Source organism: Schistocerca americana, chromosome X, assembly GCF_021461395.2.
Source record: "Schistocerca americana isolate TAMUIC-IGC-003095 chromosome X, iqSchAmer2.1, whole genome shotgun sequence".
Classification (NCBI taxonomy): Eukaryota; Metazoa; Arthropoda; class Insecta; order Orthoptera; family Acrididae; genus Schistocerca; species Schistocerca americana.
In genome coordinates, this window is record NC_060130.1 from 312,857,348 (window position 1) to 312,882,751 (window position 25,404).

General features: G+C 45.4%; 1 long non-coding RNA gene across 1 annotated transcript in view; it reads right to left on the minus strand.

Moving 5' to 3' along the window:
- Positions 1 to 2,112: 2,112 nt before the first annotated feature.
- The window catches only part of LOC124555590, a 42,542-nt gene continuing 19,250 nt past the window's right edge, over positions 2,113 to 25,404 (minus strand). Inside the window, exons 2-3 of the long non-coding RNA XR_006968567.1 lie at positions 3,485 to 4,328; positions 2,113 to 2,934 (exon numbers count right to left, since the gene is read on the minus strand). This is a non-coding gene — a long non-coding RNA (uncharacterized LOC124555590). The remainder of the gene's footprint in view (positions 2,935 to 3,484; positions 4,329 to 25,404) is intronic.

Consider the following 25,404-nt stretch of genomic DNA (forward strand, 5'->3'; position numbering starts at 1 on the left):
GGCTGCATCAGAATGTAGCAGGTGCGAACACCAACTCAAGGTTTCTAATAGAGGACTTCTGGTAGCTGATTTCTACATCAGAATGTAATAGGTATGAACAACTCCAGGCTCCTACTACAGGACTTCTGATAGCTGTTTCAGGAAAGGAGTAAACACCTCTCAAGGCACAGAGGAGTAGTTGTAGCTGATGGCAGTGTCGGGGATATAGTAGGAGTGTGCGTCTCCTAATGGCCCCTAGTTAAAGATCAAGAGCTGCAGATTGAGTGGATGTGAGAAAGCAATGACTAACAGCTGCACACAAGAACAGTTGTTTCAGTACCTCTAAAATTTATTACGATAGCATAAGGAACTTCAGAAGATAGATGCAAAATCATCTGAAGCTGTTAATTTTTGAAACACAGAACAATAAGTAGTTGCTGTGTCATGTCTTCAGTATTATTACCACAGCTGAGCTGTTTGACCTATTCAACTCTGATAAATTCATGTGAATACTGATTTCTGTGTAAAGCAACAGAAGCAGCACAGTGCAACTGTATTTCGCAAGCACTGCCAGCAATAACACGCGAACTCTATTTTAAATCTCTAAATTTATTTACTATATTTTACATGTCCAGGACATTGAATTATTACAATACTGACAGAGCATTAACAACATACATATTGAGATTTAATACAGGGTGTTTCAAAAATGACCGGTATATTTGAAACGGCAATAAAAACTAAACGAGCAGCGATAGAAATACACTGTTTGTTGCAATATGCTTGGGACAACAGTACATTTTCAGGCAGACAAACTTTCAAAATTACAGTGGTTACAATTTTCAACAACAGATGGCACTGCGGTCTGGGAAACTCTATAGTACGATATTTTCCACATATCCACCATGCGTAGCAATAATATGGCGTAGTCTCTGAATGAAATTACCCGAAACCTTTGACAACGTGTCTGGCGGAATGGCTTCACATGCAGATGAGATGTACTGCTTGAGCTGTTCAATTGTTTCTGGATTCTGGCGGTACACCTGGTCTTTCAAGTGTCCCCACAGAAAGAAGTCACAGGGGTTCATGTCTGGCGAATAGGGAGGCCAATCCACGCCGCCTCCTGTATGTTTCGGATAGCCCAAAGCAATCACACGATCATCGAAATATTCATTCAATAAATTAAAGATGTCGGCCGTGCGATGTGGCCGGGCACCATCTTGCATAAACCACGAGGTGTTCGCAATGTCGTCTAAGGCAGTTTGTACCGCCACAAATTCACGAAGAATGTCCAGATAGCGTGATGCAGTAATCGTTTCGGATCTGAAAAATGGGCCAATGATTCCTTTGGAAGAAATGGCGGCCCAGACCAGTACTTTTTGAGGGTGCAGGGACGATGGGACTGCAACATGGGGCTTTTTGGTTCCCCATATGCGCCAGTTCTGTTTATTGACGAAGCCGTCCTGGTAAAAATAAGCTTCGTCAGTAAACCAAATGCTGCCCACATGCATATCGCCGTCATCAATCCTGTGCACTATATCGTTAGCGAATGTCTCTCGTGCAGCAATGGTAGCGGCGCTGAGGGGTTGCCACGTTTGAATTTTGTATGGATAAAGGTGTAAACTCTAGTGCATGAGACGATACGTGGACGTTGGCGTCATTTGGACCGCAGCTGCAACACGGCGAACGGAAACCCGAGGCCGCTGTTGGATCACCTGCTGCACTAGCTGCGCGTTGCCCTCTGTGGTTGCCGTACGCGGTCGCCCTACCTTTCCAGCACGTTCATCCATCACGTTCCCAGTCCGTTGAAATTTTTCAAACAGATCCTTTATTGTATCGCTTTTCGGTCCTTTGGTTACATTAAACCTCCGTCGAAAACTTCGTCTTGTTGCAACAACACTGTGTTCTAGGCGGTGGAATTCCAACACCAGAAAAATCCTCTGTTCTAAGGAATAAACCATGTTGTCTACAGCACACTTGCATGTTGTGAACAGCACACGCTTACAGCAGAAAGACGACGTACAGAATGGCGCACCCACAGACTGCGTTGTCTTCTATATCTTTCACATCACTTGCAGCGCCATCTGTTGTTGAAAATTGTAACTACTGTAATTTCGAAAGTTTGTCCGCCTGAAAATGTACTGTTGTCCCAAGCATATTGCAACAAACGGTGTATTTCTATCGCTGCTCGTTTAGTTTTTATTGCCGTTTCAAATATACTGGTCATTTTTGAAACACCCTGTACATATAAAAAATCAGTTACAGAGGAAATTCAGTAACATACAGATAGAAATTAATAACAGTAAAAATACAGAGAAAAATATGTACAACAAGAATTGATAAAATACAGACAGGAAGATTTAAAAAAACAGCAAGCTAATTCTCTTCAAATTCTGTGGAGAGCCCACTATTTGACAATTTTGGCTGCTTCCTTAGCTGCAGCAAGATCACTCTTAGTAGTGTGCACAGTAGGTTCCTGTTAACAGACTAATAGATGATGCTCCTGCAGGCCACCACAATGGCAAATTTCATGATCACTGCTGAAGCACTATTTTGTGAAGTTGACTTTGCATTGTGAAACCCCAGTGATCAATCTGTTTGGCATTTTTTCTTATCACATAAGGTAGGTCTGAACATGCCACTGGTTCTCCTCTGACATTTGTTTCGTGTGCTTTGGGCAAAAGATCTTGTCAAAGTTCCACTAGGCGAGCACCAAGAAATGAAGGCATTGCTGTAGTTATCTGCATGAAGCGCTTTCACAATTCTGGGTCCTGGTCGCCGATGCTCGTGGTCAAATAAGGGATGTCTGGAATCAGTTTTCTGTTTCTTCCTATCAATTTCTCAAGTTGGTTTCACGAGGATACATGTTGGAGCTGTACCCACAGTTCCGTAAAGTTTACTGACAGGAGCTGCCTCCACTGTGAGCAGATCCTTCCACTTCCAGGATCAGGATATCTAGAAAGAAACAGGTTTCTTGTAAAATTGATACTACACCAACATTTCTTAACAAAAATATGATTATATGTGATATCAGAAAAAAAACCAAGACTGAATTGCAGATTTCTCAGCAAGAAGAACACAGTCTGTTATTCTGGATGTAGAAGTAACTTAGGTGTATGCAAGGAAAAGTGTTGGGACCCTTGCTTTTCATGCTATATATTTATTACCTGGCACACAATATTATTAGTAACCTCAGAGTTTTTGCACATGATGCTGTTACCTCTGATGAAGTACCGTCTGAAGAAAGCTGCACAAATGTCCAGTCAGTTCTAGATAAGATTTCAAAGTGGTCCAATGACTCAACTACTTTTAAATGTTCAGAATAGTAAAACTGTACATTCATTCACAAAATGCAGGAATAAGACTACAATATCAAAGATTTAGAACTGGAATAAGTTGACTCATACAAATATCTGGGTGTAACAATTTCTAGGGATATGAATGGAATGACTGCATGATGTCATATCATTGTGCTCTCTTTAGCAACATAAAAAAAAATACATACCTGATTTCATAGGCGCCACAGTCCTCAAGTACTGACCTCTTACTTCTCCTTCTCCTTCCCTCCAGATTGCCATTCCAGATTATCTGCTACTTTGCTTGATGAAAGACATGCTTGTTCCATCTAATCACTGCTAGTTAGGTGCTTATAGTCCATCAAAACATCTCCTGCTATTGAAAACACTCCCAGAAAATTCCTTTCTGTGTTCAGCAGAAGAGTCGCTGATTTCTTGAAAACTAAGATCGACAGACAAGAGCAGAAGTTTTGAAATACTTCGAAAAGCTGCTAACTGGTGGCACCAGAAATAAGTTAGCATACTGACGGAAGGACCAGAAATCATGTACTCATTTGAACAATGCGTTCTTCTGGCATTGGAGTACCACAAGTTGGAACACAGTCCTACACCACAATGGCAAATTTCATCATCACTGCTGACACACTATTTTGTGAAGTTGACTTTGCATTGTGAAACCCCAGTTATCAATCTCTTTAGCATTTTTTCTTATCACATAAGGTAGGTCTGAACCAGCCACTGGTTCTCCTTTGACATTTGTTTCGTGTGCTTTGGGCGAAAGATCTTGTCAAAAGTTCCACTAGGCGAGCACCAAGAAATGAAGGCATTGCTGTAGTTATCTGCATGAAGCGCTTTCGCAATTCTGGGTCCTGGTCGCCGATGCTTGTGGTCAAATAAGGGATGTCTGGAATCAGTTTTCTGTTTCTTCCTATCAATTTCTCAAGTTGGTTTCATGAGGATACCTGTTGGAGCTGTACCCACAATTTGGTAAAGTTTACTGACAGGAGCTGCCTCCACTGTGAGCAGATCCTTCCACCTCCAGGACCAGGACATCTAAAAAGAAACGGGTTTCTTGTGAAATCGATACCACACTAACATTTATTAACAAAAAATATGATTATATGCGACATCAGAAAAAAAAATGAGACTTAATTGAGGATTTCTCAGCAAGAAGAACACAGCCTGTTATTTTGGATGTAGAAGTAACTTAGGTGTATGCAAGGAAAAGTGTTGGGACCCTTGCTTTTCATGTTATATATTTATTACCTGGTAGACAATATTATTAGTAACCTCAGAGTAACCTGCACGAGGTGCAGTTTTGTAACATGAGTTAATGTTTGGAAAGGACCTGATGGGAAAAGCATTCACAAGTTCTTCTCCAAATTCCAATTGACAGGCAGCAAGGTTGATGGTCTAGTGGGGAATGATTGGCTCAGGCAAGCTGTGGTTATTCCTGAAAACATCACAAAGGTTTCTAGTATTACTAAGCAAAATCCAAGGAAAACCATCCAAAGAATTGTAGCAGAGAGTGGTCTGAAGCATTCAAGTATGCAGAAAATACTGAGACAGAGCCCAAACATGTTTGCATTCAAAATCCAAAGCCAGCAGGACATACGTATATGAGCTGTGTGACAGACTTTGCAAACCAGATTTTCACAATAATTGATAATGAAGAAGGATTTGATGTTTGCTGCATCTGGTTCACAGATGAAGTGCACTTCCACCTGAATGAAAGTCATGAATAAGGAAAACTTGTTATTTTGGTGTTTCAAAAATTTCAATTTGCATGAAGCAAAACCACTGTATTCTCCCTAAGTTATTGCTTGGGCTGCAGTATGCAGCAGGGGCATTAGTCGCCCCTTTTTCATGCAAGAAACGATCACTAGTGAAGGTTACGTTGCAATTCTGGAACAATTAGTCTCTACACAGCTAGTTTTGGGAGTACTGACCAAGCACTGGGCAATCCATGCGAGATGGGGCCACACCACAAACCACTGAATGGGTGCTTTGCTTTCTTGATGAATACTTTGGAAACAGAGTCACTGCATTGGACAACTGCAAATTTACTGGTGCAGAGATGGAGTGTCCTCACTCCTTGTGACTACTTTTTGTGGGGCACACAAAGAAACTGTCTACTGTACCCATACTACCATGCTAAACAAGTTCGAATCGGCAACCTGTGCAGCATCTGAATCCATTGGCCATTGAGACATGGCAGGATATGATGGCAACTTTTTTTATTAGTATTTGAATTTATTGGCTTTCGGTTCATGCCCATGTAGCCATCTCAATAATAGAAAGATGATATGACAGCGTATTGGAGACAATACTCTTCTCATTTATGATGATACAAACATAAAGACAACACAACACCCACTCCAGGACTTGAGAAAAATCTCTGACCTGGCCATGAATTGAACCCAAGCCCTTTCAGTTAGCAGTATGCCTTGCTGATCGCAAAGGTACAGAGGCGGACAAATGATAAATTTCCTTGTTCTTTTGCGCCACCTCCATACTGCGAGTTGTGGACATTCTATAAATTTACAGTTTGTGAAAAATAATGATAACCTACATTAGCTATGACTGGAGATATTCAGTTGAAAAAGTCTCAAAAAAATTTTCCATGCAAGAGTTACCGACATTTTATTACTAATGTCACTTGTGTACACTGTTCAAAGACTTAAGCACGCAAATCAATGGCAAAAAATATGAACTTTGTATTAATAATGAGGTCCCATGACCTACAGTGGCAGAAACCAAGGGAGAAAACCACAAACAGCACATTCCAGACCAGGAAAAATGAAAACAAGTAAACAAACAGGTAAAAGGACCATTGGGGCAACAGGACAAGGAAACAACAGGAAAGTGGGGTGGAGCAGAGGATGGTAGATTCCTACTGAGTGAAAAATGTCATGTGGTGGGAGTCTCCTTGATTGCATGAAGTTTATTGGACAGGGGGTGGGGTTAGCCTCCCAAGAGTTGGCCCGCAACTGAGCAAAAAGGGATTTACCATACTGCTGCAAATCCACCTCTGGTGGTATAATGGGGCATGGTGGGGTAGGTGCCTACTACCCCCAGCCAGATGATCAGCCAGTTCATTACCCAAGACACCTATGTGGCCAGGAACCAAAAGGAAATCAACCAAACAAACAGCATCGCCAAGATCGACAATGTTGTGAATCGCAGATACCAAGAGGTGGCAGGAAAAACACCAAGTTATAGCCTGAAGGCCACTCATTGAGTCCATACATAATAAAACTCGGGTGAACATCATTTAATAAAGCAGAGGGGCCCAACAGATGGCTATCAATTCTGCAGTAAACACACCACACGTGGCAAGAAAGAGATGGTGTTCTGTGCCAACAGAAGACGTGAAGCCACATCCCACGTGATCAGCAGATTTAGAGCCACTGGTTTAAGAAACAATGGCACCCTGACATTCCCATAGGGGCATTCAGAACAAACAACACAATTGGGGTGATGGAGACTTTTGGACCCCGGAAGACATCCATCCGAATCCGGGGCCAAGGAACTAATCTGGGGTGGGGGGTTGGGTGGTGGAGAGAACATAGAGGAGAGGCCAAGGAGGAGAGATGGAAATCATGGCAGAAAGAAGCGAGGCACAGCCCAACCAGTAAACACACCCAAGGACAGGTAGTGAGGGCAGGCAACAGCCCAAAGCAGCAAAAAGAATAGAATAGAAGGGGTGAGCAGGAGAAGAGCAAATAGTGATGGTGTACGAAACCAGGAGCTCATACTGCCAAATCAAAAGGGGAGAGATGCAAGCATTAACCAGAAGACTTACCAATAGGGCTAGTGTGAAAGGCAATGGTGGCTAAATGGATACCGTGCTGGTGAATTGGGTCTAAGAGGAGCAGTGTGGAAGGGGCAGCTTATCCATAAACTTGAGAACCACTTTCCAGCTGACAGAACTAATGCCTGATAAAGGTGGAGAAGGTTGAATGATCTGTGCCCAAAGATGTGTGGGCAAGGAAGTGAAGGGCATTGAGTTTACGAAAACAGCCAATATTTAGATGACGGTCATGGAGCAACCAAGCAAGCTTGTTGTTAAAAAGGCCCAAGAAACAGAACTGTTGGGTGTCAAGGCAGAGCTCCAGATCAGGCTGGGCCATAGTATGGTGACAGAAATGCACCACCCTTGAGAGAATTGAAAACCATGCAAGTGTGTCCATGTTGAAGTGTGCCGGATGGACCCCTGGAGTTGTCGTTCCTCAAAGGCCACCGAGTGGGAGCTACCCCAAATACAGAAATCAGCCACATACAGAATAGGATGACAAACGGTCCATCAGAGGCCATAAGTCCATTAATAGGGATGAGGAAAGAAGTACACTAACACGGAGCCCTGTGGAACACCATTCTCCTGGTTCCACAGAGATTCGAGAATGGTGCCAACCTGAACTCTGAACAGCTGTTGGGATAAGAGCTGGCAAATAAAAATTGGGAGGGTGCGGCCTCAAAGGCACCACTCATGGAGTGTAAGGACGACGTGATGGCACCAAGCTGTGCTGTAGGCCTTACAAAGAGCAAAGAAAACTGCGACAAGAGGGTGGTGCACAGGTAAGGACATAAAATATCTAGAGGTTCAAGGATCCAACTTGCAGGGGACACTGATCAGGCTGATTGGCCTGTAACTATCAAGGGATGACAGAGTCTCACTGGGCTTACATACAGGACCCACAATACTGTTTTTCCATTGAGAAGGGAAAATGCCTTAAAGACAAATATGGTTAAACACAAGAATATTGGCATTGTGGAGGCATGAGGTGTTGAAGCAATTGATTATGGACAGAATAAGAGCCTGAGGCTGAATTGTGAGAAGAAGAAACGGCCTGAAGAAGCCCCCATTCAGTGAAAGGTTCATTGTAGGTTTCTGCCTGACAAGGAGTAATACATAGGCAGGAAGCTTCAGACTGCTGTTTCCAGAGGAGGAACAAGGCAACACCATACCATCACAAAATGGGTTGTGAGGTGTACCTTGAGAACTGATGGATCTGTACAAAGGCCACCTGGAAGGAGAAGGCCCAGAATGGAAGATTGCTGCTGACAACCTGGGAGGGTGCAGAGTGTAGCCTACACCCATGACGAGTGGACAGAAGAACCTACAGAAGAGAAAGCAATCCCAAACACACACACAATTGCTCCTTTTTTGTTTTTGTTATGGTTTTAGGGCGCAAAGCTGCTACGGTCATTAGCACTTGGTCTGTGACTTCGGGGGGGGTGGGGGGGGGTGGGGGTGGGGGTGGGGGTGGGGGGGAGACAACGAAACTGGAAACGAACAGCAATGGGAACAAAACTCAAAAAATTGGAAAAACTAAAAAGCTTTAAAAAACCACTATAGAATGGTGTTGGTTGTCCCCAAAAAGAGCTTCAAATGACTGACGTCATCTCACTGGCACTAATAAACTCGAGAACACGATCTGCTGAGCGCGTGTCATCTGCTAAAATGGAAGATATATCAGGCAACAGCTGTAGACGGGCACGTAACGGAGTAAAATAAGGGCACTCAAGTAAAAGGTGTCTTACCGTCCACAGCTGAGAGCAGTGGGGACAGAGTGAGGGAGGATCGCCACTTAAAAGATGTTGATGGCTAAAAAGACAGTGCCCTATCCAGAGTCTCGTTAAAATTACCTCCTCCCGCCGACGCGTTCGGGAGAAAGAGGTCCAAGCACAGGGAAGAGCTTTCACGTCCCGCAATTTATTATTGGGACGAGTCTGCGTGCCATAAGAAAGCAACACGACGACATAAAACACTCCGTAGATCGGCGAAAGGAATCATGCGAATAGCTGGCCGAAGAAGAGAGACTGCTGCCTTGGCTGCTATATTGGCCGCCTCATTTCCACAGATACCAACGTGTCCTGGGATCCAGAGGAATGCCACAGAGACGCCCCCCAAGTGGAGGCAGTCCTGAATCCGGTGGACCAGAGGGTGGACAGGGTACAGAGCTTGGAGACTGAGGAGAGAGCTGAGAGAATCTGAACAGATAACATACTGTATCCGCTGATGGCGACGGATGTCTTGGACAGCCTGGAGAACAGTGTAAAGCTCCGCAGTATAAACCAAACACTGGTCGGGAAGCCGAAATCGATTTGGGGTATCGCCAACAATATAGGCACTCCCAACACCTAACGATGTTTTTGAGCCATCAGTGTAAATAAATGTGGCATCCTTCATTTGTGCGCATAGGGCAGCAAATGCCCGACGATAAACAAGTGAAGGGGTACCATCCTTGGGAAACTGACAAAGGTCATGAGCAGGCAGGTCCGGGGATGGAGCCAAGGCGGTGCTGTACCCCAAGTTGTCAAGAAAGTTTTAGGAAAGCGGAAGGAAAGAGAATGGAGCAATTGACGGAAGCAATACCCTACATCCAAGGAGGCGTTGAAAAAAATGTCATGGGCCGGATTTGCAGGCATGGAAGACAAAAAAAAAAAAGATGGCTAGCATAACGACTCAGAAGGACAGCTTGCCGATTGGACAGCGGAGGTTCAGCAGTCTCAGCATAAAGGCTTTCCAAAGGGCTAGAGTAAAAAGCTCGACACTAAACGTAATCCACGGTGGTGGATAGATTCAAGACGACGAAGAATAGACGGCCGAGCGGAGGAGTAAAAAATGGTTCAAATGGCTTTGAGCACTATGGGACTTAACATCTGTGGTCATCAGTCCCCTAGAACTTAAGAGCTGCTTAAACCTAACTAACCTAAGGACATCACACACATCGATGCCCGAGGCAGGATTCGAACCTGCGACCGTAGCAGTCACGCGGTTCCGGACTGACCGCCTAGAACCGCTAGACCACTGAGGCCGGCCAGCAGAGGAGTAAACTATGCTTCCGTAGTCCAATTTTGATCGCACTAAGGCGCGATAGAGGCGGAGGAGGACCACTCGGTCCGCTCCCCAGGAGGTACCATTCAGGACACGGAGGGTGTTGAGGGATTGCAGACAGCGAGCCGAAAGATAGGAAACGTGGGAGGACCAGCACAGTTTTCTGTCAAACATAAGACCCAAAATTTAGTGATGTCCGAAAACGGAAGGTTGACAGGTCCTAGATGTAAGGAAGGTGGAAGAAACTCAGTACGATGCCAAAAATTAACACAAACGGTCTTACTGGGAGAAAAGCGGAAGCCGGTTTCGATGCTCCAAGAGTGGAGGCGATCGAGACATCCTTGAAGACGTAGTTCAAGAAGGCTGGTCCGTTGAGAGCTGTAGTAGATCGCAAAATCGTCCACAAAGAGGGAGCCCAAGACATCAGGAAGGAGACAATCCATAATAGGATTTATGGCAATGGCAAACAGTACAACACTTAGCACAGAGCCCTGGAGTACCCCGCTTTTTTGGGAGAAATTACGGGAGAGAGTAGTGTTCACCCGCACTCTAAATGTGCGCTCTGCCATAAATTCGCGAAGAAAAAGGGGCAGCCGACCTCGAAAGCCCCCAGGAGAGCAGTGTGCGGAGGATGCCTGTCCTAAAACAGGTATCGTATGCTCTCTCCATATCAAAAAATATTGCTACCGTTTGGCGTTTCTGGAGAAAATTGTTCATGATATACGTGAAGAGGGCAACAAGATGGTCAACTGCAAAACGGTGCTTCCGGAAACCGCATTGGGCAGGTGTTAAAAGACTGCGGGACTCCAGCCACCAAGCTAAACGGCAATTCACCATACGCTCCAAAACCTTACAGACACTACTCGTGAGAGAAATGGGGCGATAGCTAGAGGGGAGATGTTTGTCCTTTCCAGGTTTCGGAACAGGAAGGACGATAGCTTCCCGCCACCGTCTGGGAAAAGTACTGTTGGTCCAAATTCGATTATAAAGGTGAAGGAGGTAACGCAGACTATGGTATGGTAAATGCAGCAACATTTGGATGTGGATACCATGCAGTCCTGGGGCGGAATAGCGAGAAGAGAGTGCATGTTGGAGTTCCCCCATGGAGAAAACAGTGTTCTAGCTTTCGCGATTTTGAGAGGAGAAGGCAAGAGGTTGCATTTCCGCAGAGCGTTTCTTCGAGAGAAACGCTGGCGGTTAATTTGAAGAGCTCGAAATCTCAGCAAAGTGTTGACCCAATGAGTTAGAAATTGCGACGGGGTCCACTAATGTATCATGCGCGACAGTGAGCCCAGAGACTGGGGAGAAACTAGGCGCGCCAGATAACTGTCGAATCCGACTCCAAACTTCCGAGGAGGGAGTGAAGGTGTTAAATGAGCTAGTAAAGAAGTCCCAGCTTGCCTTCTTGCTATCGCGGATGACGCGACGGCATTGCGCACGGAACTGCTTATAGCAGATACAGTTGGCCAATGTAGGATGGTGTCTGAAAACGCGAAGAGCACGCCGCCGCTGACATATTGCGTCATGGCATGCCTCGTTCCACCAAGGAACTGGGGGGCGCCAGGGCAAGTCGGAGGTGCGAGGTATTGAACGTCCCGCAGCTGAAAGAATAATGTCTGTAATATGAGTGACCTCATCGTCGACACTAGGAAAGTGACTGTCATCGAATGTCGCTAGAGACGAAAAAAGTGTACAATCGGCTTGGGCAAACTTCCAGCGTCTCGGGCGCATATGTGGCAGTTGTGGCTGCAATCAAAGGACACATGGAAAGTGGTCACTCGAGTGTGTATCAGCAAGGGCGAACCATTCGAAGCGCCGAGCTAGCGGAACAGTACCGACCGAAAGGTCCAAATGAGAGAAGTTTGTCGTGGAAGCAGACAAAAATGTAGGGTCCCCAGTGTTGAGGCAAACAAGATCCGCTTGGTGGAAGACGTCTAGCAATAGTGAGCCACGCCGACAAGGATGTGGAGATCCCCAAAGCGGGTGGTGGGCATTGAAGTCCCCAACCAGCAAATAGGGGAGTGGAAGCTGACCAAGAAGATGAAGGAGATCAGCTCGTGCCATTGGTGTGGACAATGGAATGTATACAGTACAAAGAGAGAAGGTGTATCCAGAAAGGGTAATACGGACAGTGACTGCTTGGAAGGAAGTGTTTAAGGGGATTTGGTGATATTGGAGAGTATCATGGAGAAGAATCACGAGTCCTCCATGTGCTGGAGTGCCTTCAACAGAGGGGAGATCAAATCGGACTGACTGAAAATGGGGGAAAACAAAGTGGTCGTGGGGACGCAGCTTTGTTTCCTGAAGACAGAAGATGACAGGCGAGTAGGATCGTAAGAGGATCGTCAATTCATCCCGATTGGCTCGTATGCCGCGGATATTCCAATGGATAATGGACATAGGGTAGACAGAAAATGGAAGAATGGGACCAAGGTTGCCGTCAACTCAACGACTGCTCAGAGCTTGCAACCGACAGCGTGGAACAGTATTCAGCCGAAGGCAGAAGATCCTAATCCATAGGTTGTTCAGGAGCAGCTCCTGCCACCAGCGAACGGCCGGTTGATCGGCCACCAGCAGTGTGCCTCAGCGACACAGAAGACGGCCGAGGGCGGTTACTGACAGGTGGTGCTGTAGATGGGACACGCCGTGGCGGAGGAGAGGAACTGGGTTTCTTATTAGCCTTCTTGGAACCATGATGTTTAGATGAAGGAGGAACCGATGGTTGTGAAGTTGGGGTACGTAAAAAATCTTCACGAGTATGCTCTTTTTTGGAAGTCCGGGTGTCTGACTTTTGAGATCGAGATTTAGCAGAACCTGAGAACCCGATGAAGGGTGACCCATAGAGTGAGCAGGTGAAAGTGGGGATGTTGAACGGGCAATCTTTGCACTGGCCGATCTGACGACTGTGTCACTAAAGGTGAGATCACAAGTCTCCGTGGCCACCACCTTTGTTAGCCGAGGAGAGGCAAGGACAGTGCTGTATTTTCCTGTCTGACGCACAGTGGGCTTTCGACTGGCGAATAATTTTCGAGCAGCAAAGGTCGACACCTTTTCCTTCACTCTGATTTCCTGAATGAGCTTTTCGTCTTTAAAAATGGGGCAATCTCGAGAGGAAGCAGCGTGGTCACCCATACAGTTGATGCAACGAGGGGATGGAGGTGGACAAGCACCCTCATGGGCATCCTTGCCACACGTAACACATTTGGCCGGGTTGGAACAGGACTGGCTGGTATGATTGAACCGCTGACACCGATAGCAACGCGTAGGGTTTGGGACGTAGGGGCGAACGGAAATTATCTCATAGCCCGCTTTTATTTTCGATGGGAGTTGACTCTGTCAAATGTCAAGAAGACAGTATGGGTTGGAACGATGTTCATGTCAACCCTTTTCATGACTCTACGAACAGCCGTTACGCCTTGGTCAGACAGGTAGTGTTGAATTTCCTCCTCGGACAATCCATCGAGGGAGCGGGTATAAACGACTCCACGTGAGGAATTTAAAGTGCGGTGCGCTTCCACCTGGACAGGGAAGGTGTGGAGCAGTGAAGTACGCAGCAATTTTTGTGCCTGGAGGGCAATGACTGTTTCTAACAACAAGGTGCCATTCCGTAATCTGGAACAAGACTTTACAGGACCTGCAATTGCGTCTACACCTTTCTGAATAATGAAAGGGTTGACCGTGGAGAGGTCATGACCTTCGTCAGACTGAGAAACAACGAGGAACTGTGGCAACGATGGAAGAACTTTGTGGCTGAGACTCAGCGAACTTACGCTTGTGAGCAGACATAGTGGTAGATGAGGAAACCATTGCGGAAGAATCCCTCATGATTACCGGCGTCTCCGATGGCGCGCTCCTCCCTTGTGGGGACCCTATCTGAGGGCACTCCCGCCTTAGGTGATTGTTCACACCTCAGGTCACACCTCTCACAAAACGGACGGAGGGACCAATCGGCACTTTCGGAAGGTATCAGCTCGGGTAATCACCCCTCCCTGGGCCTGGCCGTTACCAGGGGGTATGTACGTGTCCTACCTGTCTACCCGGGGCGGGGAATTACGCGTTACCCCGTCACTGGCTACACATGGAAATGCGTGGGTCGGCCTTCAGACACGCACAGGGAGGAAAAAAGAGAAAGGGAAAAACAAAGAATGGGAAAGGAAAGAAGAGAGGTCTCAAACGCCGCAGTGGAGAAAGGGTAAAGAGAAGAGGTAAGGAAACGAGAAGGACAAAGGAAAGACGAAAACTTGCAAGCAGAGAAAGCGAAGAATGTGTTACATTTTCGAGCGTCCATCTCCGGACATAGGCACAAAACATACGCCCAGAGGGGGAGAAAGGGAAGGAAGGAGGCGGAGGGGGGCGGGGGGAGGGGGGGGTGCGAAGATGGGGGATGGGGAAGGATGCGGAAAAGGAAGGCATGCAGCCTGGAAAGGAAGGAGGGCCACATTAGCTCAGGGTCCCTTGTTCGCTACGCATGTATCCACAAAAGATTTGTGGACCCCCCGGGGGGGGACAATTGCTCCGTTTGATTAAGTAATGGACTTTGGTGCAAAGACATTTAAGGGTAATAAGACTGGCAGTGAACAGGCGCCGAACAAGATGTTGCAAGTCACGATGACGATCGCAGGTGGCGGTGGCAATGGCTGTGCTCCACCAGGGGACTGGCTGACAGAAAACAGGTCCCATCGAGTGGGGGACAGCAATATTAGCAGTGTGTATTATCTTATTGGACAGATTACATAATGACTTAATCAATACAATGTGACAAAGAAGGAGTAAACATGACCTGGGAGATGTATAGACACCAATCAGCATGATGAAAAGCCCAGTGGAGTAACCTGGCCATCAAGAGGGGAAGGAGAGAATCAACGAGAAATGGTCACTATCATAGAGGTCATCGCATTGTGACTCGCGTAAGGAAGGAAGAAGGGGAGGGGGAGAGAGTGAAATAGCAATGGCAGAGAAAGTGCCACATGCAGCACTAAAATTAGTGTGAGAACCCTCATTAAGAAGGCACAAGTTGTGGCCTACAAGAAATTGGTCAATGAGGAGCCCACAACTAAATGATAAGCACTACTCCACATAGAGTGGTGGGCATTAAAATCACCAACTTGGAGGAGGAGGAGGAGGAGGAGGAGGAGTAGTAGTTAGGGCACCACATGTAGGTGGACTGTTAGGAAGGAGATAAGAGACCGCAAACCACGACCGCAGAGTCTGAGTGGATCCGGACGGCAATTGCTCCCAATGTGGAACAAAGGGGGATCCATGTACTAATAACGCCCATATGGACCAACATGCAAATGCCAGCAGATGCCCTTGAAGTGCTGACCCAGTTCTGACAAAGCACAGAGCCCACGAAGGGTCGGTGAGTGAGCATCAGTAAAATGAGATTCTTTGAGAATGACAACTGCCAAGTAAAAGGCAATAAGGGATTAAGGCATTGCAACTCCAGGAGGTGATGGTAGTATCCATTACAGTTTGACTGAATAAGCACGGAGTGGGTATCCCAACAGGAGGCAAATGGGCTGGAGCCAATCATGCTGCCAGGTGTCACCATCTGTCACCGAAGATGATGTGGTGACATCCATACATAAGAGGTCAGAATCAGGTTGCGAGAAGGGAGATGGCATCTCCAGGGGCACCTAAGGGGGCGGGGAGGGGGGGGGGGGGGGAAAGTGAGGGAGTTTGAATGTCCTGTGACATGTTTCTACTTCTTCTCTTTCAGAGGTTGAGGAGGGCAGGGCACAGACAGAGAGCAGGTTTCTGCAAGGTCTGGCACTAAAAGAGAGGGGGAAATCTTGGGGCACACTGACTGTGTGTTACATGGCTGAGTCGTGGTAAGAGGCCTCTGACCCGAGATGCTGGGGCGAGAGGTCATGGGAGGGCGCCCCATCACCAGCAGATGCTGAAGAAAGGACACACGTCTCCAGCTGGGGAGTATGAGCAGCATCCAGAGGGGAGGTTGTGGGAACCAAAGGGGGGGGGGGGGGAGAGAGAGAAGAGGGGGGGATAGGACTTGGGTAAGGAAAACGGAGGAGTGGGAAAGGACATAACATTGGCAAATGCTGAAGTCATTGACACAGCGAAACCAATCATTTCTGATGAGACTCAGTGTAAGATAAACGATTGAGGGACTAATCTCCTGTATCTTCTTTTCCTTCTTATATGCCAGGCAATCTCGTGAGCGTGGAGAGTGATGGTCATGACAATTAACACACATGGACAGCGGCACACAGTGGCTTCCCTCGTGGAGTGGGTGTCCACATTCAGCACAGAGGGTCTGCCACACATTGAGAAGGCATGTGCCCAAAACACAAGCATCAAAAACATCTCATGGATGGTGGGATGTATGGCTTCACACGACACTGATAACACATAACCTCGATCTCCAGAAAGATCTCTCTTAAAAGCTAGAATTAGGGTGCCAGTGTCCTTACGGTCTTTCTGCACATGCCAAGCAAAATGAATGTCCTGTCATTCAAGATTGGCCCGGAGTTCCTCCTCAATGAGGTCCCAATAATAAAAAATGACTCCTTGAACCATGTTAAAAGACTGGTGAGCAGTGAGGGACAGGGGACATTGCCAAGCTGAGCATAATCACAAAGGGCTGCAAACTGGGCACCAGAAGTAGTTGTGATCAACAGCGAACACGACCGCATCTTACCAAGAGCCTCCACTTTGCCTAACTTTTCTTCGATATTTTCCACAAAAAAAGTGAATGTGTCCCCATCCATCCTAGTGCAAACCAGGTAGCCCCCAGGGTGTAGCCAGGAAAGGAAAGCTGCAGGGTCATAAGAAGCAGCATTCAATGATCCATTACCAACTGAAGAAATGGTCATAGAGGAACAGCCAGTTTTTTGGAGCTTAATAAATTTCATATGCATCCCTGATACCACCCACTCCAATCAAGGGCTTTCCCCCACGGGTGCCACACAGTCACAGCAAGGGCCTTCTGGCTCCATGGCTACTGCCAGGCAGTTCTTATGCTCCATAATGACAAGCAACACTCCTACGCATACATGGGGAGGCAAAAGCTCAGATATCAGAAGTGTAATCCCTTGCGTTGCCAGGGAGCTTAGTCCAGATGGGTACATAAAAGCCCCACCACACGAACTAGCTACATATGCTTGTTTTATTTTGTTTTAGGGCGCAAAAACAACCAATGTCATAAGCTCCCATGTCCTAACCCTAGAACATTAATAAGAAAAATAGCTAAAAGTGACTATACGTTAAGCCCAATCGACGGAAGGAAAGAGAGCTAAGAACAAGGACTTCCTTTTGGGGAAACATCCACAAAACACACTGTAGAGACAGCAGAGGTCCCGAACTAAATTAAATATCCTTCGCCATACTGCTACAACGGATAAAAAGTAAAACGTGGTCAACAGCCCATGTGCCATTCGCTAAAATGGCCGATAACTCAGATGGCAAATATACACTAGAACATATGTGGTTAAACAAGGGGAATTCGGTCAGGAAATACAGAACCATCAAAGGTCGACAGTAATGAACACAGTGGTGGGGGATCACTACCTTAGAAATGATTATGGCTAAAAAGACAGTGCCCAATAGGCAACCTAACTAAAATGATCTCCTCTCGGCAAGAGAAGGTTGGCCAAGCTACTGGGAGAGGTTTAATTCCCTGGAGCTTGTTCCCATGAAAACAAGACCAGTGCTGATGCCAAAGTGACACTACATGTCGACAGACGGCAACAATGAGCTCATCAAAAGGAAAGGAAGAGCCAGCAAGCTGAGGTAGGAGGACTGCAGCCTTGGCAACAACATCGGCAGCCTCGTTTCCTGTCAGACTGGCATGACCAGGAACCCACATAAACATCACAGCGGCTCCCTCAAGAGCAAGAAAGTGGAGGCTTTTTTGGACCCGTTACGCTAAGGGATCGAATGTGTACGACATACAGAGGCCCTGAATAGCACTGAGACAATCTGTGTATGTTCTTGTTGTCTTTAGTCTGAAGACTAGTTTACTCTATCCATGTTACTCAATCCGTGTGAACCTCCATCTCCGAATAACTACTGCAACCTACATCTTTCTGAATCTGCTAACTGTATTCATCTCTTTGTCTCCCTCTACAGTTTTTACCCCCAACACTTCCCTAAAATACTAAATTGGTGATCCCTTGATGTCTCAGAATGCGGCCTATCAGCCAAGCCCTTCTTTTGGCCAAGTTGTGCCACAAATTTCTTGTCTTCCTATACTATTCAGTATTTCCTCCTTAATTACATGATCGGCCCATCTAATCTTCAGTGTTTTTCTGTAGCACCACTTTTTGAAAGCTATTTTCTTCTTATCTAAATTGTTTATTGTCCATGTTTTATTTCTATATATGGCTACACTCTAGACAAATACCTTCAGAAATGACTCCCTAAAGCTTAAATATATATTCAATGTTAACAGATTTCTCTTCTTCAGAAATGCTTTTCTTGCCAGTGCCAGTCTACTTTATATCCTCTCCACTTGTTCCCATGAAAAGAAGACCAGTTATTTTGCTTCCTAAATAGCAAAACTCATCTACAACTATTAAGTGTCTCGTGTCCTAATCTGATTCCCTTAGTATCACCTGATTTACTCTGACTACATTCCATTATCTTTGTTTTGCTTTTGTTGATGTTCATCTTATATCCCCTTTCAAAACACTTTCCATTCTGTTCAACTGCTCTCCCAAGTCTTTTGCTGCCTCTGACAGAATTACAACGTCATCAGCAAACCTCAAAGTTTTTTTATTTCTTTTACCTGAACTTTAATTCCTACTCCAAATTTTTCTTTGGTTTTCTTTACTGCTTGTTCAATGTACAGATTAAATAACATCAGGTATATAGGCTACAACCCCGTCTCACTCTTTTCTCAACCACTGCTTCCCTTTCATACCCCTTGACTCATAACTGCCATCTGGTTTCTGTAAAAATCGTAAATAGCCTTTTGCTTCCTGTATTTTACCCCTGCTACCTGCAGAATTTGAAATAGTGTGTTCCAGTCAACACTGAAAATCTTTTCTAAGTCTACAAAAGCTATAAATGTAGGTTTGCCTTTAATCAACCTCATGTGTTCTTTGAGTTATCTGAAATCCCACCTGATCTTCCCTGAGGTCAGCTTCTACCAGTTTTTCCATTCTTCTGTAATGAATTTGTGTAAGCGTCTTGCAACCATGACTTATTAAACTGGTAGTTTGGTAATTTTTGTACATGTCAACAACTGCTTTCTTTGGAATTGGAATCACCACATTCTTTTTGAAGTCTGAGGGTATTTTGCCTGTCTCATACATCTTGCATGCCAAATGTAAGAGTTTTGTCATGCCTGGGTCCCCAATGCTATCAATAGTTCTGACAGAAGGTAATCTACACCCAGGGCCTTACTTCAACTTAGATCTTTCAGAGCTTTGTTAAAACTCTTACTGCAGTATCATATCTTCCATCTCCAGCCATGTCCACTTCCCTTTCTATAATACTGATTTCAATTTCATCTCCCTCTCTATACTCCTTCTGCCTTTCAGGCTTCCCTTCTTTGCTTGGGACTGGTTTATCAGTCCTACAATGGTAAACCAATCAGAGCATATGAGAATTAAAATACTCTGTATCACTACATGTACTGTGTGGCCTGATACAGGGTGAAGATCTCTACTGTAAATATTGACCAGTGTTCTGGAAACTGATACTGAAAATGGTCAGTGGCAATGACAAAGGCACACCGGACAAAGGTCAGTCTTAGAGCCATCAGCGTACACAAAGGTGCTATTGCTAATTTGTGTACGTAGGTGGAGCAACTTACAGCGACAGAATCAGGAGTAGTTTCCTTAGGAAGCAAATAAAGTCAAAGATGAACATGGGTGTGAATCTTTCACAAGCTCGGCTTCGCGCAAAGCCAAGGTTGAGAAGGTTCACACCCATCGTGAATGTGGCAGGTAGCATGAAGTTAAGCTGCTGGAGCAATAGCCAAAGGCAAACTCTGAGAGGTAACAGAGGAGGACACACCCCATACTGGTGGTAAAGGGAGTCATCAGAAAAGGAGGCATAGGATGAGTGGCTAGGCATGGCAGACAAACAGCCTGCATCTGGAGCAATAGCTAAAAGCGAACTCCGGGGAGAAGAACGCCATGCCCATACGATGGCAATAGTTTGGCAGCTTGTGCAGAGACTCAACAGGGCTAGTGTAAAAGGCGCCAGTGACCGAACGGATTCCATGATGCTGGATCGTATTAAGATGGCAGATGGATGGACATGAGATGAATTAACGAAACACCCACAGCGTAGTTTCGAACGGACATAGGATCAGTACAAACAGAGGACGGTGGTCTACCTGCTCCCCAGGAAGTACTGCTTAGGACACATGCGACACTGATGGACCGGGTATAGTGGGTGACCAGGTAAGACACATGGGAGGACCAAGAAAATTTTTTACCATGCATGAGCCCCAGAAATTTCACAGTTTCAGTGAATGGAAGAGCAACATGCCCAATATGTAAAGAAGGTGGAAGAAGTCCACTGCACCACCAGAAATTCATACAAACAGTTTTGTCAGTGGAAAAGTGAATGCCATTGTTGATGCTCCATGTGTAAAGATGATATAGACATCGCTGCCTCACAAGGAGGCATGTTCATGGAGAACTACAATAGATCACCAAGTTGTCGAAGAAAAGGGAGCGGCAGCTGCCCAGTGAGAGATACTTCCATAATAAGGTTAATGGCTATAGCAAAGAGAACACTGAGGTGAAGCCTTGAGACACACTGTTCTCCTGGGTGAAGGTGTCCAACAAGGTCGAATCTTCAAGTACCTTGAAACTTTGGTCTTTTAAAAATTCCTGAAGGAAATGGGGCAGGTGGCCTCAGAAGCCCCACATGTATAGAGTGGGGAGGATACCAGTGCTTCAGCAAGTGCCGTAGGCTTTCTCTAAATCAAAAAACATGGCCATAGTCTGGTATTTCCACAGAAAACCATTCATTACATGGGTTGACAAAGTGACGAGATGGTCAATTGCAGAATGGCGTGCTCAAAATCCAAAATGTGCAATGGATAGTAGATTGCAAGATTCAAGCCACCTTACCAGCAGGCCATGAACTATACATTCCATAACCCTGCAAACACAGTTGGTGAGAGAAATGGGGCGGTAGTTAGAATGAAGGCTTTTGTCCTTACAGGGCTTAGGTATGGGTATGACAGTGGCTTCACGCCAGGTTATGGGAAACATGCCATCAGCCCAAATGCAATCATACATATGAAGCACGATTTAGCTCCTCATAGTAAAGGCAGCATTGTAGCAGTCACGATTCTGAGAGGAGAAGGCTATCATCTGAGCCTCCTGCACTCATTTACAAGGGAGGAAGGTGGGGTGATGGGCGGAGTTCTAAATCTCCACAAAGTAGTGACCTAAAGTGTTAGAGATAGTAGTGACCTAAAGTGTTAGAGATAGCAACAGGGTCCACAATAACATCACCTGCTATAATTGAGTGGAAATTGGGGACTGGACCTTGGTCCCAGAGAGCCAACAGAGGTTGCCTCACATGACAGAAGAGGGAGTGAAATTGTAAAAAACCCTAGTAAATGAAATTTAGCTAGCTTGTTTGCTATCCCGAAGAATGAGATGACATTGCGCATGCATCTGTTATAATGAATACAGTTTTCCATCGTAGGATGACGGTAAAAATATGGGGAGCACGTCTCCACACGTGAATCACATCATAGTATACCTCAGTCCACCAAGGGACTGCGACACGATGCGGTAAAGACGAAATGTGAGGTACGGAACGTACTGCAGCAGTAAGGATAATGTTTGTAAGGTACTCAACCTGGTCATCACAACTGGCAAAATGTTGTTTGTCAAAGGTTGTCGAGTATAGCCTTCAGGTGGCCTTAGGAAGCTGCCAGTTGGGTTTTCATGTATGTGGGTTAGGCGTCAGCAACCGGATAGCACACAGGAAATTGTTACTTGAGTACGTGTCAGACAGAACGGAGCACTCGAGATGACAGGCAAGCTAGCCAGTGCAGAATGAGAGGTCCAAGTGGGAATAGGTGTTGCGAGGAGTCTGAAAGGAACGCGGCTACTCCAGTGTTCCGACAAATCAGGTTGAGTTGATGGAGGTCAGCCAAGAGGACACCTCTCAGACAGGTTATGGAAGAGCCCCAAAAGAGGATTGAAGTGCATTAAAGTCACTGAACAGCAAAAAAGGGATGGAGACTCGACCAATAAGCTGGAGGAAGCCTGCCCTGGTGACACCAAATGATGGAGGGATATAGGCATCACAAAGAGGAGAGGTGAAGCAAGGAACGATTAGGCAGACTGCAAGAGCTTGCTGCCCCAGGTTCAGTCAAATGGTTTGGCTATGATCATCATCCTGGATGAGCAGCAAGACCTCCTCTCCCCCCCCCCCCCCCCTCCCCATGAGATGGAATACCAAGCGGACCATAATGAAATGCAGACACGAGGATGCGATTTTGTTTCTCGGAGGCAGAAAACAAGCAGACATTAAGATTCCAAGAGCAGCTGTAATTCCTCCTTTTTGGATTTAATGCCACGAACATTCCATTGGAGAGTCATAATGGGGAAAGTGGAGGAGGGAACAAATAAATGAAGGGTTGTCACACCTCAGCAGTCGCCTTTGAAGACTTACTGCTAAAGGGTGCAGAGGCTGAAGGATCCTGTTCCCTGAGATCTACAGAGGCACTGGCATTCTCTCTGGGTCAGCCTGTGGATTCCAGGGTAGAAAAATGGTAGGCAGTGCACACCAGCGAAATGGAGGTTGGCCAGTTGAGGGTACCACATGGCGATGCCGTTTTAGAGGATCTTCGAGTCATGGTAGATGAAGATAGAGATGTTTGTTGGTTGGTTGGTTGATTGGGGTTGAAGGGACCAAAGAGCAAGGTCATCAGTCCCTTGTTTCAAAGGTGGTCCATTCGGACAGATTTACATCTCATCTCAGAAGAGTCATAACGATAAAAGGTAAAAGGCTGTTGTTGTTGTTGTGGCCTTCAGACCTGAGACTGGTTTGATGCAGCTCTCCATGCTACTCTATGCTGTGCAAGCTTCATCTCCCAGTAACTACCGCAACCTACATCCTTCTGAATCTGCTTAGTGTATTCATCTCTTGGTCTCCCTCTACGATTTTTACCCTCCAATACTAAATTGGTGATCCGTTGATGCCTCAGAACATGTCCTACAAACCGATCCCTTCTTCTAGTCAAGTTGTGCCACAAACTCCTCCCCAATTCTATTCAATACCTCCTCATTAGTTATGTGATCTACCCATCTAATCTTCAGCATTCTTCTGTAGCACCACATTTCGAAAGCTTCTATTCTCTTCTTGTCCAAACTATTTATCGTCCATGTTTCACTTCCATACATGGCTACACTCCATACAAATACTTTCAGAAACGACTTCCTGACATTTAAATCTATACTCGATGTTAACAAATTTCTCTTCTTCAGAAAAGCTTTCCTTGCCATTGCCAGTCTACATTTTATGTCCTCTCTACTTCGACCATCGTCAGTTATTTTGCTCCCCAGATAGCAAAACTCTTACCACTTTAAGTGTCTCATTTCCTAATCTAATTCCCTCAGCATCACCCGACTTCATTCGACTACATTCCATAATCCTCGTTTTGCTTTTGTTGATGTTCATCTTATATTCTCCTTTCAAGACACTATCCATTCTGTTCAACTTCTCTTCCAAGTCCTTTGCTGTGTCTGACAGAATTACAATGTCATCGGCGAACCTCAAAGTTTTTATTTCTTCTCCATGGACTTTAATACCTACTCCGAATTTTTCTTTTGTTTCCTTTACTACTTGCTCAATATACAGATTGAGTAACATCGGGGACAGGCTAAAACCCTGTCTCACTCCCTTCCCAACCACTGCTTCCCTTTCAAGCCCCTCGATTCTTGTAACTGCCATCTGGTTTCTGTACAAATTGTAAATAGCCTTTCGCTCCCTGTATTTTACCCCTGCCAACTTCAGAATTTGAAAGAGAGTATTCCAGTTAACGTTGTCAAAAGCTTTCTCTAAGTCTACAAATGCTAGAAACATAGGTTTGCCTTTTCTTAATCTTTCTTCTAAGATAAGTCATACGGTTAGTATTGCCTCACGTGTTCCAACATTTCTACGGAATCCAAACTGATCTTCCCCGAGGTCCGCTTCTACCAGTTTTTCCATTCGTCTGTAAAGAATTCGCTTTAGTATTTTGCAGCTGTGACTTATTAAACTGATAGTTCGGTAATTTTCACATCTGTCAACACTTGCTTTCTTTGGGATTGGAATTATTATATTCTTGAAGTCTGTGGGTATTTCGCCTGTCTCATAAGTATAGACCCTCCATATCCTCCTTCCACTTTTGTGCTTTCCCTTCTTTGCTTATAACTGGGTTTCCTTCTGAGCTCTTGATATTCATACAAGTGGTTCTCTTTTCTCCAAAGCTCTCTTTAATTTTCCTGTAGGCAGTATCTATCTTACCCCTGGTGAGACAAGCCTCTACATCCTTACATTTGTCCTCTAGCCATCCCTGCTTAGCCATTTTGCACTTCCTGTCAATCTCATTTTTGAGACGTTCGTATTCCTTTTTGCCTGCTTCATTTACTGCATTTTTTATATTTTCTCCTTTCATCAATCAAATTCAATATTTCTTCTGTCACCCAAGGATTTCTACTAGCCCTCGTCTTTTTACCTACTTGATCCTCTGCTGCCTTCACTACTTCATCCCTCAGAGCTACCCATTCTTCTTCTTCTGTATTTCTTTCCCCCATTCTTGTCAATTGTTCCCTAATGCTCTCCCTGAAACTCTGTACAATCTCTGGTTTAGTCAGTTTATCCAGGTCCCACCCCCTTAAATTCCCACGTTTTTGCAGTTTCTTCAGTTTTAATCTACAGGCCATAACCAATAGATTGTGGTCAGAATCCACATCTGCCCCTGGAAATGTCTTACAATTTAAAACCTGGTTCCTAAATCTCTGTCTTACCATTATATAATCTATCTGAAACCTGTCAGTATCTCCAGGCTTCTTCCATGTATACAACCTTCTTTTACGATTCTTGAACCAAGTGTTAGCTATGATTAAGTTGTGTTCTGTGCAAAATTCTACCAGGCAGCTTCCTTTTTCATTTCTTCCCCCCAATCCATATTCACCTACTATGTTTCCTTCTCTCCCTTTTCCTACTCTCGAATTCCAGTCACCCATGACTATTAAATTTTCATCTCCCTTCACTATCTGAATAATTTCTTTTATTTCATCATACATTTCTTCAATTTCTTCGTCATCTGCAGAGCTAGTTGGCATGTAAACTTGTACTACT